This window comes from Ctenocephalides felis, unplaced genomic scaffold, assembly GCF_003426905.1.
Source record: "Ctenocephalides felis isolate EL2017-DRISC unplaced genomic scaffold, ASM342690v1 CF-g0.4_SCAFFOLD_00476, whole genome shotgun sequence".
In the NCBI taxonomy this organism is placed as follows: Eukaryota; Metazoa; Arthropoda; class Insecta; order Siphonaptera; family Pulicidae; genus Ctenocephalides; species Ctenocephalides felis.
In genome coordinates this window covers 1-17,927 of record NW_020536630.1, presented here as the reverse complement: position 1 = coordinate 17,927, position 17,927 = coordinate 1, and the positions used below count along the sequence as shown (strand labels likewise).

Below are 17,927 nucleotides of genomic sequence, written 5' to 3'. Positions count from 1 at the left end.
AAAATCCATAACAAAGGTGCTTTCTTTCGTTATATTTTTTTGGTTATGAGGACTCTGTTGTTTAGTTTACGAGACTCAATATAATATTTATGTATACGTTATTTGATTGTTTTATAAGATGCTTTGTTAATTTTAAGTTATTTTTTGCACTTTTTTATATAATCCATGTAAAAGCTTACATATGGGTAGGGTAAAAAAGACCAACTCAACTTTTACTCTGGAAAGGGTGAAAAAAATAAATAATAGGAAGTAAAAAGAAAGTTAAGTTGAAAAAAGCTACTTTACAAGAGAAAAATAAATAGATATAATGATGAATCAGCTGAACATAGTGAGATAGTTGTTTGTTTTATATGTGTTACCCGCTGTGACATAATTAGTTTGATTTTAATAATATAATTACTCAAAGTTAGAAATTGGACCTTTCTTCCTTACCTTTATTTTGAGAATTGAGAATGGAGAATCTAGTAATATTTTTCAATTTTGTAACTCTATATTTAATTTCCAAAAAATCCAAAATGAAAGGTTTTGTTTTTAGGTTTCAAAGCTTTCTGAACATTTTCTGAATATAATATATATAAAAATATGTATGTGTGTGGGTATGCATGTGCGGATACAATTTTTCGACGACGATTTCGAGAACACATTTTATTTGTACTATTGAAAATAGTAATTAGTGGTGGATGGCAACGTGCCTTAAATCAAATTGCTGGAACTTTCCGTATTGGAAACTTTACCAAAATTTTACAGTTGTTCATTTTATCAATACAAGTAAAATGTTTTTTAATTATTCAAATTGGTTGATCTGTGTTCGAAATGATTATATTTTCATGAAGGCAGATCTAGCGGTTTCGGAGATCTAGTGAAAAATGTAAAAAAAAAGCCATTTGGCGGTCAAAAATGATCATTAGACATAAGCACAGAAAATTATCAGATATTTTATAGAGATTTTAACAATAAGTATAAATTTCGTTTACATTCCTTTGGGTTCCGCACCAGTGTTTATCCGTTAGACAGCAACGCACGCTTACGCGCTTCAAAATTTCGTCTCCATGTAGTTAAATCAGTACGATTGCTTTGAAAAAAAGTTCAGAACTTCCAAAATATTTCAAAATAAAGAAAACAGTTTTATTCACGAAGTCTTTTTTTCACAAAAATAATTTTTTTTCAAAAAGTTATAGTTTCTCAAAAATCTAATTTTTTCAAAAATGTTAATGGTATGAAAAAAAATTTTTTGGTATGGAAAGTTCCAGTAATTTGCCTTAAGGCACGATGCTATGCGCCCCACTAGTTAATTTACAAATTATTTAAATATTACTTTACGTACTATACGTATACGATATATCTCATATTATTTTCTTTCGTCAGCCTGTCATATGTATCTGGCCCCGTTTTGAATGTTTTATTACGTCGTTTGGCAATTTGCTCGCACAATCTGTGTCTCCGCGTTAGCGAGTTTTTGGCTCGTCCCTGCGAAAGTGCGAAGCCGAATGAAAACGCCTGCGAAATGATGGGCGAAAAAAAAGGGTTTTTGGGAAAAGCTCGGAACACAGTCGACCGGCTGTCGACACGCCGAGGTAAATGCCGATATTTATTTTCATGAATAAATATGAGTAGATTTTTTTTTGGAGACGTCTGGAGTACAAGTGCTGTATACAGAGTTGGTCAGAATTAGAATTAAAACAGTTTTATTAGGCAAAAATAATTAATTACATTGTGTCTTGAGGGAAATTAATTCAACCTCACGTTAATAACAGATAATTAAATTCAAAAATAAATTAAAAGTTAGAAACTTGTAGAAAAAAGAATTTTTACAAAATATAGCTATTGGTCAAAAGCATAATCATAAACATTTCTTGTCAGAATATGGCCATTTATTGATATTTTTAATTATTGATTTTGTTCAATTAAACTTTATAACCATAACCTTGCGTTTTCTAGATCACAGTAAAAATAATGACACCTTTGCCCTAGGTTAGATAGTTCTAAAATTAGAACTATTTTCCAATTTGGAAAATAGTTCTAAAATTAGAACTATTTTCCAAACGATGAATGTAAAATTTTCAGAAATTTGACGACTCTGATGGCTAATCGAGTGCCAAAAAATATAAACCTAATAATTACCCAATATTTGCTAACACATTTTACTATATATGAATTCATATAATTCTTGTACATTAGTGCAAAAGCTTAATTACATCACAAAGATTTACTCAAATAGATAAAATATATACTTTGAGTAGATCTCTTAAACACAACATTTACCTTAATAATACTCAGCGATAGTATTTTATATATTTATTGTAAAGTTCCATATAACACAAATTTTTCATTAAATAAATACTTCAATTTAGTATATTAGTGTTACGTTAATTATGTATAACTCAAAGAGATATTTTAAGAACTCTCAAATATTTGTTGAAAAATGGGATTTTACTTTAAAAAAATGAGTTCTTTATAAAATAATCTTAGGATATTAATTCCTGGATTTTTTAATATATTGTTTTATTATTATCATAAAACAATGGGCTCAAACAGACAACTAATGTTTTTGAAATTGGTTCCATCGTTATATAAGAACACAGTTGATTTTAGAAACACAGATCAATTATTTCTGTAAAACGTAATAAATTTAATGAAATATCATACATGCGTAATTATCAGCTAAAAAAGCGCAACACGCGCTCACTTGTTTCGATAAAACTTATCATGTTTATGAATTATGAAGTTACTGAAATGCTATAGAAATTTTATGACAATTGCTCTATTAGTTTTCGAGATATTCACATTAAAGTTTTTTTGTTTTTTTTTGTTCAAATTAGAAATTAATTGTAGAGAATATAGCGAGAAATAACGTTATATAATAATTATTTTAATACTCAAATGATTTCCTCGTCAAATTCGGTGAAAACTCGAAAAATAGCCTGATCAAATGCGCTAAAAATTTTTTGGCCGGAAAATCCTTGTAGCTCGGATTTTGATAAAACTTATAGTGATTATAAACTATGAAGTTAGTAAAATGCTATAGAAATTTTATAACAATTGCTCTTTTATTTTTCAAGATATTTGCATTTAAATTTCATGGTGCACAGGTAGGCCAAACGTTTTCTCAACCTAAAACTAGTCTAGTTTCAGAGTGTAATCTCCCATATGTCAAAAACTATGTAATGAACCAATTTGAAATTTATGTTACAAGCTTGGTAAAATATATTAACAGTGTGTGCCAAGTTTTATTGAATTCGCAAATCCGCTTTTGAGAAATACTATGGAAAGCATGGGTAGGCCAAACGTGCTTTCAACCTGAAACTAGGCTAGTTTCAGGTCAGAGTGTAATCTCGCATATCTCGAAAACTACCGTATGAACCAATTTAAATTTGTCACAATCTTGGTTAAGTATAATAAGAATGCGTGTCGAATTTCATTAAATTTGCAAGATCCGCTTTTGAGAAGATACCATGGTGCATAAGTACACCAAACGTGGTTTTAACCTAAAACTAGGTTAGTTTCAGGTCAGAGTGTAATCTCGCGTATCTGGAAAATTATGAAATGTACCAATTTGAAATTTATGTCACAAACTTGTTAAAGTATAATAACAATATGTGCCAAGTTTACAAAACATCACAAAATTTAAATTTATATATCAAAATTGAAAAGACTTACTACTGGGTAACCTTTTAGATCTAATGTTTAATATTTCATATATCATCACAATTACTGAATGTCTTCCTTTTTGTAAAGACTTCCTTATTGTAAATCAATAAAGAGAATAAAAAATGTGCCAAGTTTCATTAAATTCGCATGATTCGATATGAGAAAATACTATGGTACATAGGTAGGCCAAACGTGCTCTCAACCTAAAACTAGGCTAGTTTCAGGTCAGAGTGTAATCTCGCATATCTCGAAAACTATGGAATGAACCAATGTGAAAATTTTGTCACAATCTTGATAAAGTATAATAACAATGCATACCAAATTTCATTAAATTCGCAAGATCCGCTTTTGAGAAGATACCATGACGCATAGCCTTCTAATATTAGGTCAGAAAGACGATTGCTCGGCGTCTAGGGCAGATAGAGGGTCCAAATTGGAAATTATTTGTAAGGCATATAGCGAGAATTAACGTTATATAAGAAATATTTCAATACTCATATTCTTTTCTGGTTAAAACCGATGAAAACTCGAAAAATAACTTGATAAATGCACTAAAAAGTTTTTGGCCAAAAAATCTCCGTAGTTTGGATTTTGAAAAAAGTTAGTGCTATTAATTAGCGGGCAATATTAAAAGTTTCACAATTTCATCATTTTACGGGTTTCTAAGAAAAAAAGAGAGACAAAAATAGAAACATAAAAATAATCAGATTTTTGTTCGGCCATCTTCCCTAAAATTTGGCAGAAATTTAGCTGCTTTTAGTAATTTATAAATTACTTATGATATTTCAGATATGTATATGAAAAGTTTATATTTATAATTTAGAATGATTATTTACTTAATGTTAATACAAATATTGTCAGTTTATGTTACACTCCAAAGTTTTATAAAATGTTTACTGTACAGCGTTTGTTTGCAACTTGTTTGTTTGATGATAAATTACGAAAATAATATATTGTAAAATTTTTGATCGTGATTGATGATGGCAAAGTATTTAATGCAAAGCCAAAAAGTTTCGTTTCAAAACTTCGTCATAGGATAATACTTTGGAGATCTTTCTATGCAAAGTAATTCTGGTATATGATTTATAAATAGTTAAATAATAAATATATAATATATGAATAACAACCTATTTCAATTAATTAAACATTTCAATAAGAATTATTAGTTAAATATTATGTTAGAGTCACACAAAAAAATAAAAAAAATAAAACTAAAGGCAAAAAGTGATTCGGTATAAGAATTGAAAAGTTTTATTGTTTGAATTGTAATAGGATTTTTAACATTTTCTACATCATTTACCTTCTTTTACTGCAATGAAGCAATGATAATATAATTTTATATGCAGTTATATATATATATATATATATATATAAATAATTAAAAGTTTATTATTTTGCTTACCCATTTCCACGACCACCACCTTCGCCTCCAGCACCAGTTCCATTCTAAAAAAAATAAAAAAAAAATCATTAATAAAAAATATAAAACAAAAAAATAAAAAACTATTTTTCATCAAACCAAAAAAATATTATAAAAAACTAAATATATATGTAAACGATTAATATCTTTATTTGTATATTCTAAAACTGCAATACAATATTTTCGTAAATTATACAGTTTGACATATATAATGTATATTCATATTGGTTATTATAGTTTTATTACTATTTTTCTTTATTTAGCAGTATGAGTAGTAGACACCATAGGCTAAATAAATACATTTGTTGCAAAATCATTTTGGTAAAAAATGTTTAGAAATTTACAAAGATCTTTGGTATCAAAAGGATTACAAATTTGCACTAATTGTACATGTTATTTTTTATTAAAATTTCAATTGTAATATTTATTATTATTTACATATCTTTGTAAGTTTCTATAATAGAACATTTTACATATGGTAAATATCTTAGTAAAACATTGGTTTAGAGGGAAAGTGAATTATGTTATTAGGGCGTTTAAATTAAGTAATACTATTACCTATTTTATTATAATTGTATTGAAATAACAGTATATTGAATAATATTCAAATATTTAAAAACAATGTTATTGAGAATAAATAAAATATGTTTTAGTAAAATTTTTGACAATTTTTTCTGAACAAATTATAATGTAAAAAATCTAAAATAAAAAAATATTGCTTTTAGATCTGTTCAATTTATCAAACAAAGAAAATTGTATTCTATCACCAATTGCTTATTAATTTGCCGATGGCAAATACTATTGAAAAACTGAGAATAAAAAAATGTACCAAAATTTCCAAAAAAGAAATCTAAATATTCTGAATATTATTCGCAATATCTTAATGTAAAATCATTTATAGACTGATAATAAATAATTCGTGGTTAATGCAAAAATAAATAATATGATTCTTACGCATTTAAAAACTTCATATAAATATTGTATGTACAGATAACAATTTATATACAAACTGTTATAAGCAAAATATTGAGTGGTTTCAAAAATCTAACAAAGATTGATTACAATTCAATTTTGTTTATTTATGAATTTAGTTTGTGAAACAAATTATTAAGAACTTTTTAATACAAATTATTAATTGATTTTATTTAGTGAATTTGACAATCAATTTAAAAATAATAAAATATAAATATAAAAAAAAACGTATAAAATTATTTTATTAATAAAAACATATATGAAAAGATCCTAAGTAACCAAAAAAAAATTTTTTTAGGAATTGAAATAATATAAAATTAAAATGTTAGCTTGCATTTGCTGAAACCGTGCAAAATTAAAATAAAATTTTGAAAATAGCAAACTAAATTTGAATATAGTAAGATTCGAGCAAACCAACCAAGTATTAATAGGTTTTTCTGGAAATTCACAATAATTATTCAATAATCACCATCAATGAAAATATGTATGAACATAAAAAATGAATACTTTGTTAATTTTGTTATATATTACAAAATATTCAATAGTTATATAGGTTTCTGAAACTACTCAATATTCAGTTTTCATTTACAAAATTTTATGAACCGAAATAATATTTGTTAGGTTAATATTTTAATAAAGACCAATTTAAGGTAGAAAATTTCATATCACACAATTTACATAAATTTTAGAGTTTAAGTGATACAAATTATGGATAGAAATATTCAAGGAAATTACCTTTTTTATTCCTTTATCATATTTATTTTTTAACAAATTAAGTTGAAATAAAATGGACGAATAAATAGTTAGCATATAGAAAATAATTGTGATATTAATTCACTAGTATATATTAGATAAGTAATGCTGTATCAAAATGTATTTTCTAAATGTAATGTAATGTAATGTAATGTATTTTCTAAATGTAAAAAAGAATAAAATATAATTCCTAATGACTGTTATAAGAAGGTATTATCCTTAAAATTAACTGCGTATTACAAAGATTATAGTATAAATTTCACTTTATTAAAAATTAAATGATAACTTTAAGTAGTCATATAATTTATAGTAACTAATTATTCATTTCATAGTAAAATTCCCATTTTATTGATTTTTATCATTATTGTTATTACTGAAATTGAAATATTTAATCAGAACTAACTAAATTTTATTAATTAATAATATAAGTCTTGAACTTGGAAGAGTTAAAAAAGCAATTTGTACTTTGTAATTAAATTTATGGCTGATTTCACAACACATGTTCAGTTTTATAAATGCTTTGTAAAATTTAAGCAAATCAGCTTTTAATTGACATAAGAAATTATATTTAGTGGCCAATTCTAAAAAGGACGTTGTTATGGTAACGCTATGGTATGGATTTTTCTTCATGTAAATCGGTACTAAAAACTGTCAAAATGTTATGTATTTTCTGTACTGTATATTCAAGCATTTTAGATATGAAACCTAGCCTAGATCGCACAATGTACAAAAAATTGGGTCATAACTGCATCTTTCTGATGTGCATTGGTAACACATATGTGAAGTTAGGTTTTATGTTTAAAACAAGTCATACAATGCATTTTGCCAGACCTTCGTGCATAAAAAATTGACAGTAAAAAGTGCTAAAATGCTATGTATGACTTGTTTTACACATAAAACCTAACTTCACGTATGTGTAGCAATGCACATCAGAAAGATGCAGTTATTATAACATTTTTTTGACGGAGTCTTACCAAGGTTAGGTTTTATATCTAAAATTAACTGACTGCACAGAAAATACATAGCAGTTTGTCAGTTTTTAGTACCATTTTGTATGAAGAAAATGGCGTGTAATAGCGTTGCCATAACAACGCTATGTCACGGCCTATATTATCGGAGAATTGGCCAGGTAGGTTCATAACTATGCTAAATTAAACATTACACCAACAAAAATCTAAATTGACTAAAAATTTTTAGATGCCTTCATGAATAATGATGTGATTTTAAAATATATTACAAACAAAAAAATGGGTTGTAATAATTATGGGCAGTTGAATAGATAGATTTATAGAAGAGTTATAAGATTATTATGTTATAGGAGTAAGATTCAAAATTGACATGAATTTATTTAATAATATACCTGTAGCATTAACCATGTATTTCTATGCAAATTTAGAATGTTGACGCGTAGAAAAAGCCTCAGAAAACAAATGTTTTCAGGTCCTTAAAACTTTTTGTTTATTGTGATTATTATTTGTTTACTTATTGACATTTCATGGTATGATAATACTTAATTTGATAAACCATATTTTGGGAACAAATGTTAAGTTTATAAGCACGAAGTATATATTTTTGGTTAATATGACTGTATGGATTATTGCTATAGTTTTTTTCTACTACATTGAATCCCTAAGATTTTCTTTTAATTTCGTTTAATTCGTTATGATTACATATAGAATGAGTAAGCTCGGAGATATTAATAGCTACATTTAGTCAATTTTTGGTATGATATTAATTGTAGAAGGTTATATAAGCAATTTGGTCCTACGGGACAAGGCGATGGGTGAAAGGGATTCAATGGGCAAATGAAACTTAAATAGTAAATACTTATGGTATAACAATTATTAATCAGAGCATTAGTGTACCAATGTAAAATACTAAGTACATATACTTACTATCCCACAAATAAAAATACTTAAGGATGTTGTTAGTTTTTGCCATTGCTTGCTTTACAGAAAACTATAGCATTAAGTTATTATAAAATTATATTGCAAGTACATACCTAATCCATAATTAACTGATACATAACATACATAATTAATAATTTACAGCACACACTAAACAAAATCACTTTACTGTTAATTAAAAGTCATATTTAATGTCCTTTCCTTTCAGAGGTTAAGTTAGTAATGTGTGCAAATTATCCTTCAGCGAAAGTGACACTTAAATCATTGATGTGAAGTAAGTCAGTTTTGGCGAGTAAGTTGCGCGCCAAATTTGATTTGGTATTTCAAACAAATTTATCAAAAAACAGACTTCAAAATTTGTATTCTAATTGTTTTTATGTATAATATGTTTTCAAATTTTGTCAATATGAGCAAAAATCATAAAAAAAACTGAGAATTTACAAATACTTGATAGTTTTCTAATAAAAAAATTGAGTATGAAAACAACAAATAGTCAAAATTTCACCAAAGCTCTAGGTTGCACTTACAAGCTCATAATTTCAAATAAAGTGAGATATAGTTTTTACTATTTTTTCAGGGGCAAGACGATCAATACTATCACCCTGTTTTGGCTTGATATTGAGTTCTGGGACACTCTGCATAATGAACTTTTAAAATTTGTCATGTAATGCTCCTTTTTAGCAGTATTGCGATATAATTCCAATTATTAAACAAATTTCGAAAACCCAGAAATGAAACAGTTAATAAATTACTTTATTGTTCATTAAACTGAACAAAAAACTTTTAATCGTTAATTTGTTTAAAATATTTAATTTTCGAAAATTAATTTCGAAGGTATAAGTTGAAAAAAGTGATAATTACATTACTAATTTGATTATTTTACGTCATCCAAAAATTTAATTTCCCACTCCTCCCATGTGAAATATGCTTCCAAAATTTGTGATTTAATGCTGTTCACTTTAAATATATAAAAATGATAACTACCCATTAAATTGAATTTGAAACCGACGATTTTTGGATTTTTCACGAAAACCTAATCATTAACCATTCCTATAAATTATAAACAATCTAGTCACCTTTACAAAATTGGTACACCAATCTCTGACTGATCTGAATCTACCACGCTTTTATTTGTCTAATACCTAAATCTACACGTTTTACTATCCAATATACATATATTCATAACATATTAATATATTATATAAAGCACTAAATACAATTGCACTAACAAATTATCATATATCTAAAAGCGTTAATTATATTCTACAATTTCTACAAATTGCACAATTATGTAACCACTAATTTTTCTTATATTTATCAACCGCATTATTATATTTTCATTGATTATCTTATGAGTATAATATAGTTAAATAACTATTTGTAACATTTAATATTTATAAATAATGGTAATAGTAGATAAATTAACAGTAGGTGTTAATATATATTTAATGATTGATTAATAACAGACTTGTGGAATTAAAATAAATTATTGTAAATCAGTCTTATATACTTAATTGAAGTAATTAATTAAATTTGGATGAGTATAACAAATGTAATAATATTACATAGAAACTTCAGGTACACGATTTAAAATAATAGTCAAATATTTGGTAATGTAAAATTTCTGTCTGTCGAACACTTAAAAAATTTAATACTAAAACATTTAACTTATGATAACATTTTTCTAAATAAATAAAATATGAATAAATAAGTGAAATAATCTGATTTTAATAATATTTTTGACAAAATTGGAAATTTCTCGCAATTTTGTTATTTTTAAAAAATTACGGAGCGCTCATAAACGTATAGTTATTAATTGTCAGATATCTAATTCACATACATATTATTATGCTAATTATGAGAATGATTATGATTATATAAGGATGTTTAGGAGGTAACTATAAGACAAGGTATATGTGATATTAGATTATTTTATTATAGTGGACTAAATTTTGTGAACTATATCATTAATATATATGTTGTGATAGGAAATATAGTGAATTTATAATTATTTTTATATTATTTTAAAGCTAAGTGAATATTTTAGTAAAGAGCATAGGCATGAAGTGATATGCAAAATGACGTGATAATTTTTTTATATAAAAGTGAAAATTTTCAATTATATTGAATAAATTTAAAATGAAATGGTTGTAATAGAAAAATATTTATAATTGTCAAATAGTGCGATTTAAATTGAGTTTTTATATTATTAACCAGTTAACTGTTGGAATCAGGCGCAACAAACAAGAGTTTCTACGTCTTGCGGGCATCAAAACTGAGGCGGGTTGACCCGGGCGCCAAAGCTACCGGGTCGACAAACTGCATATTTGAGATATATGAAAAAGCAAGATTTTAATAGTGACAATTCACTTGAATAGATACTGAATTGTTGATATAAGCAGAAGTTGGTTACGCTGCTTTTGACAGAACGAGACTTCAAGATGATAGAGTTTAGCTTTCTCAAATATTAAAAATTTAATTGTGCTTTTATTTATTGATATAGTACATACATACTATTATAATTGACAAATAAACACGTCGTCAAAATTTCGTGTTTTGACGTGTATATTTGTTATGCGTATAAAACATAAACTAACGGCTGTTAATTAAAATTTTGGCAGAATACAGAATATATTCTGAAATGTCAAGTTGTTTAGATTGTTTTGAGGTTATAATTGTATAAAATAAGTAGTTGTAAGTGGCAATTTATATCAAGACTATTTGCACAAACTTTCCGAGATGTGGAAATAATATATTTTATCCACAAGAATTTAGATTAGTAATTTAAATAACATTTACTACTGGTTATTTTGAAAATTGTTAGTTGAGATGACCTTAGGTTTTTATGACGAATATACTCGTCATGAGCTCGATGGGGATGAGAGAGCTACAGTTAACTGGTTACAATATAAATGAATTAAAATTTTAATATACAATAGTATTAAAGAGTTTCCCTTGTGTCGTATAAATAAGCATTTTAATATAATATGTATATATGATATGATTGAAAATAATGATATGAACATGATGACGATATTCATATGATTATCCTAATGGGTGGTAATTGCATTTTTGATGCTTTTTAAATATTAAATTAATTACTACATATTTCACTACAGTATTATCTTAACTCGTCAGCATTCAGCAAGTTGCAAGACCAGTATTTCTTAACAATTAGTGCTAACGCACCAATTCTGACATATTTAACAATAGATATTATCTAGATTTCGATTAAATTTAGTAGCTTATATAAATATTAATTTTATAATTACAGTATTTGTTACATTGTACAATATAAAATAATAACGATTGTCAACAAAGCTCCATCAAACATGTACATATATATAATTTACAACTATTTTAAATTTAACTCTTAACTCCTATTTCGTACAATTTTTGCATAATAGATCGCATACTTACTTTATCTTGAGGCGTGCTAGCCGCCTCCTGAATCTTCTCCTGATTAGTCTTCTCTTCGGCTTTACGCTCCTTGAGTGCCTTCAGGAGTTTCCATTTGCTGCCCAAAGGTCCGCCTTGATCTTTCTGGTCATCTGGTATATCAACTGAACCTCTTTGATCTTCTACGCTAGTAGAAGACGAGTCAGTTTTATTTTTGAGAGACCACCCTTCACCACGAGTACTATATTTACGTTCGGGTATTGGCTCACTAGTGTAACTAGGAACGCCAGTGAATTTTCTTATTAGTGCACCACCTTCTTTAATTGGTTGTTGGTTTATAGTGCTTTGCTCTTTTTCGTAGTCTTCGTCTTCCATTTCGTCCATGCTTTGATGAGGACTGTCAGGCCCTGAGGTATCACCTGAAGAATGCTCTGAACGGTCTTCGTCTTCGTCTTTTGGTGCTTCAACATCAGACTCAATTTCTTGTTCTTGCTCTTGTTTTTCATCAGCATCTCGCCACGTTTGATAATCTGTGATTCTAGCAAATTCTGCATAGACTGATTTGGGCCCGGTCGATTCACGTTTATGATTTTTATCTTTTTTCTTACCCTCTTGTTCTTTTTCGCGTCGTTTTGCAGATGCTATTACTTGCGCATTTAGCTCTTTCTCTTCGAGAACATCAGGTATAGGTTTAACGGTCATTTTTAATTCTCTCAAAACAAAAGACATTCGTTCCTTCACATCCTCGTCAGGACCAAATTGTTCTTCATTTTCAGCCTCTTCTCGAAGAGGTTCTGAAAGTTCTGGTCGGTAGTGTATATCCTGTTCTTCCATTTCCAAACGCCTTACATTGTACCTGTACCATTCGTCTTCACTATCAATACTTTCTTCAGTGCTTTGACGACGCGATGATCTACCACTTCTCATGGAGTGTGTACTTCTATTATCATCATCCTCACCTCTGCCTCCTGGTATATCTAAACTTTGTTGCTGACGTGGCATCATTCTTCCAGTATAACTTCTATGGCTTGAGGCTGATGGACTGCTTTCAGGTTGCGGTGGTTCTTCTAAGGATACGCTTTTAGCAGGAAGTAGCTCCGGTGAACTTTTTGTGGTTATTGTTTTAACACCTTGTGGCGACTGTTTTTGTGTATCTTCTACATCCTGCAGTTGTTCGGTTTCATCAGATTTCGAACCAGCGTCCTCAGAACCAGCTTGGTCATCAGAAGCAGAAGTCGACCGTCGCTTTCTATATTTTCCGAGAGCCCTGGACACGGCAAATTCCATAGATGCTCCTCCTAAAGTTACAGGCGGGAAAGTACGATTTTCACTGTTGTGGATTCATCAGAACCTGTACCGCGTTTTGCCTCTCCTACAGTTACAAAAATAGAAGATGACCCACTACCAGTACTCTTTCCTGAGTTTTCTTCTTCACCCGGTACATTATCTGATAAATCAGTTTCCGCATCTTGTTATAGTCCTGTGTTGCTTCTCTCTGTAATTTGGGCTTTTGTACTTGAGCAAATAGGGTTGTTGTGACAGATCACCGTTTTGCATCTGCGTCTGTTGGTAATTACCATTTTGAACTTGCATTTGTTGAAAAACATCATTTTGTTGTTGAACTTGTCCATTTTGGACTTGTTGAAATTGAATATTTTTGTTATCAGATTGATAATCTGTGGATTGCTGTTTTGTAGATTCCTGCCTCGAATTTTGATTGAAATCGTCATCGTATTGCGATTCATCAATATATAATTGTGGCTGTTGTCTATCTTGAGCAATTTGTTGCTGTTGACCATTAGCTATCAGTTGATACTGACTTGAAGATATTATTTGGTTACCCATTACTTGTGTCTGAGGCTCAGGTTTTTTAGATTTTTTACTACTGGCTACTTTAGCAAACATATCTTTTCCTGACTCTGAAAATACGCTACCTTCTTCACTATCAGAAACTCCTACACTCGAGCGCCCTCCACTCCATTCTGTTTCTGATTGCTCAGGATCTGAGAGTGACAAATCGCTGTGTTGCGTTTTCCTTTTAGCTTTTTGTAATATGCCAGACATAGTTGCAACTAATGGATACTTCTTCTTCTTCTGTTTGGATCTTTAACTTTGTCTTTTAGCGATGAATTATATTTGCTATCTCTAGATAACTCCAAGTCTTCTCTTTGTACTCCAATAGGTAAAGAATTTGAACGATGTCTTTTCTTTAAATTTAGATCGGGTAACCAGTGACTCACTGAATTCATTGCTGATTTGATCGAACCGCGTTTAGACTTTTTACCTAACTTATCAGTTGGTATACGGTCCTTCAAATCTGACGAAATAGATATATATCCGATTTAGAAACAATAACACCTCCAGCATCAAATAATTCTCCCATTTGATTCTGATCACCAAAATTTTTATTTCGTAAATCGAGTTCAAGATAGTGTGTCCTCTGGTTCCATGTCTTTTGATATTGATCGTCAAGTTGTTTACTTTCAATGGATGCGTTGTATGTTTGTACATTTGATAAATGTGTTGCTGTCGCTGATATTCGGCTTGCTGCTGTTGATATTGCTGGTATCTACGCTGTTCGATTGTGATGTTTTGTACAGCATCAGCTGGTACAGTAGCTGAAGATCTTATTGAACCCGAAGTACTATCGCGTGGGATTGCCATAGGAGACCTATGCTCTCGTGGTGCCCACCTTCAGGTTCATCATATTCAGCAGGAGGTACATTATATACAGGACTATCGTATCTAGTAGATGTTGGATAATATACAAGCGCGTCAGTTAAATTTCCAGTAGGGAACATAGTACGATACATAGCAGTTTTGTAACCTTCGTGATTAGTCATTCCTTCACTAGGCATCGATGTTGTAGAAGGCGCTCTACTCAAATTTCTTTTACTTCCATGATGATGGGTACTAGATGATGCGGAATGCTTGTTCGAGCGTGATAGTTTGGTTCTGGGTGGAAAACGTTGATTATAAGCATCATTACCATAAGGCTCTATAAGATCAGGATAATTTAAAGCTTGCTGTTGAGCATTTGAGGTCGACGAATTGCTAGTATAGACAGATGTGTACACTTCCTGTCTATTACTACCAGCAACAGAATATATTGCTGGCTGATGTCTATAAGCTGCCTCATTATAAGGCACTTCCGTTACATATCTATGAGATACGTTTCTTGTACTTGAGGGCGCCGGTGATGGGACAAAAGAATTGTAGAGATCACCATTACTTAGAACTGACTGTGTCAAAGAAGTAAAAGCAGATTGTTGATACGGTCTCTGAATTTCTGACGTACACGAGGGTATCCTTAAATTTCGTCCATATATGAGTCAGCATTACTTTGCCTATACGCAGTATTATCGCGCTGGTAAGGATACATATCGGGATTTATCATTCCAGGTGGCATGGGAGAAGACGTTCTTGCTGCAGAAATACGATTAGCATTAAGTTCACTCAAGTAATTTGAAGTTGGTGTTTTGGAAGATTTTGGCGAACCGGGAGATTTTTCTAAGCTTGACCAACCACTCATAGAAGATAACCCAGAATCTGATTTGCAGCCACAATGTCAGAACTTGATTTTCGTTTTGGGAAGTTCTGGGGCTTTTGGTGAGTGTGGAGTTCGTGGGCTTAGTCGTCCATGGTCTATACTACTAATTGACGGCTGTATCTGCGCTTGTTCAGCACTAAGGAAGACTGGACTATGAGACATAGACGGTCCCGGTAGAGGTGATGCATTAGGCAGCATCAAATTATCTGCAGTATCCTGTGGAGCTGGTGGTGGTGGACTTGGCGAACTAGAAACTTGCATTTCTAAACTATCCTTATTCTTTTCGCTAGATTCTAAATAGCCATCTTGTCTCGTTCTAGCACTGCATATTGATGGTGAAGGCGACGCAGGTTTAGTGCTAGTTACTTAAAAATAGAAGGCGAAATACTAGAGACAGTAGAAAATGGGGTAGATATCAGATTCGAGTTATCTAAATTTTCATCGTATCCTGGTAAAAAGGGTTGTAAACAAATTTCCTCTCTTGGCAGGCTTCGGAGATTTAATATCTGCGTTTTGAACAGCGGAACTATAGGCAAGACGACCTGTTACTGTGCTGTATGGTTCAGAACTTGAAACTGGTTCGTGATGCATTCTGTGTCGAGGCGAAGAGACTCGTGGACTTCTAAACCAGTGCACATGGCTTCAGCAACTTCTTCATCGGTCGATAAGCGAGACTCAATTTTTTATTCGGAGAATCAGACGCCATTAACATAATTTCATCTATTCCGACAGATCCGCTGCTGAAAGTCCAATCTGGATTTGTATACATCTGCCGTAATTGTTCATCTATAATACTACTATCTTCAGCTAGAACTCTTGCTTCGGCTTCCGAAGTCGCAGCATCTTGCAGCTGCCGTTGATTTATTATTCTAGGACTTTCTAACAAATGTGTTTCTAATTCTTTAATACTCTGACTGTCAACTTGCATCTTTCCAGTTAATCTATCTAATTCATGTAGTTTTCAATAGCAGCTGTCCATTGAATTTAGTCGCGTCAATTGCGCCAAATCATGCTCACTAACACATGGAGAATTGCCTCTATAATATTTATAATCGATTGAACTAAATATTTCTTGCGTTTCTTCAGACATAGCTTCGTCCATTAATTTTTGTACCTCTGCTTCGCTGGCTTTATTAGCCGCACTTTCTTCGGATTCTTCAGGATCTTCCCATATTAAACCCAATGCGATGCTGATCTGGAAGATTCACCGCCGACCAGGTCTTCCCTGTAAGCTTGATTCAAGGATCTATAAAAAGCTTCGTTCGGCGGGGCTCCACTCGTGACATCAACACCTTCTTCGAGGCCATCTTCGACCGTTCCATTACCTAGTATTTCTCGTATGACTTCTAGTTGACCCATACCACTTTGTGCTATTGGTAATAGGACGTTTAACGCACTAAGATCACCACCTTCTGCTGTGTATATAATTCCAGGAGATGTGCTATGACACTTTGTTGCTCACAGAGCAAAGCTTCAAGTTTTCTAGCCTCTCCCACATTTTACGTATTCTTGTGACAGTAGATCTAATGCGCCAAGCATACTTTAATTCCGTTTCTAATATATTCAATCTTGTTCCTAATCTTTCCATATAATCACTGATATATAATCCACCTGCCCCTCATATTGTTGGACAGCCCCGTCGGCCACTCTGGGTGACACGGGGCGTGAACCGCTGTGCGACATGATACCTTGAATTTACCGTAAATTTGTTCCAAATATCACATTTTCCCAAAGAAACTAAGAGGTAGATAGATAATAATCTCGCAGCTCCAACATTTGAATTTTGTCTATCAAATTACAAACAATGAATCAAATGGTGTTTGACCGAGCCCAAAAATATTTCTTCTGACTTCGATTTATATCGAATTGAGTCCACCAACTCGTGTCGAAATATAATACTGTTGAAGTTTCTTGTTGCATAATTATTATATGTGCATTGATTTGAATTACTCTGACATCACAGTTTTATTAAATAAATATTTTCTGTAGTTCTTCATTATTAGGTACTTCTTGCTTTAACTATATAAAATTTGAACACTGTTTCAGTCTCATATTTAATAAAAGTTCACTTCACACATTCGATTAATAAAGTTTGTATTTCTTCGACCTGAAAGAAATTATTCACTGTTTCACTTTCACATACTTAAAAAGGATCGAAAGAATTTATATAGCTGAATTTCTTGCCAAACAAAGAGACTAAATAAAATAAGTAATTAAATTTAAAGTAGTGATACGAAATACATATTAATTTTCGCTCATTGAATACGACGAATCGTGT

The 17,927-nt window shown here is 30.4% G+C and overlaps 1 pseudogene; it reads right to left on the bottom strand.

The window, feature by feature from the left end:
* Positions 1–5,046: 5,046 nt before the first annotated feature.
* On the bottom strand, positions 5,047–17,332 carry LOC113365516 (annotated as a pseudogene).
* Between the last annotated feature and the right edge of the window lie 595 nt (positions 17,333–17,927).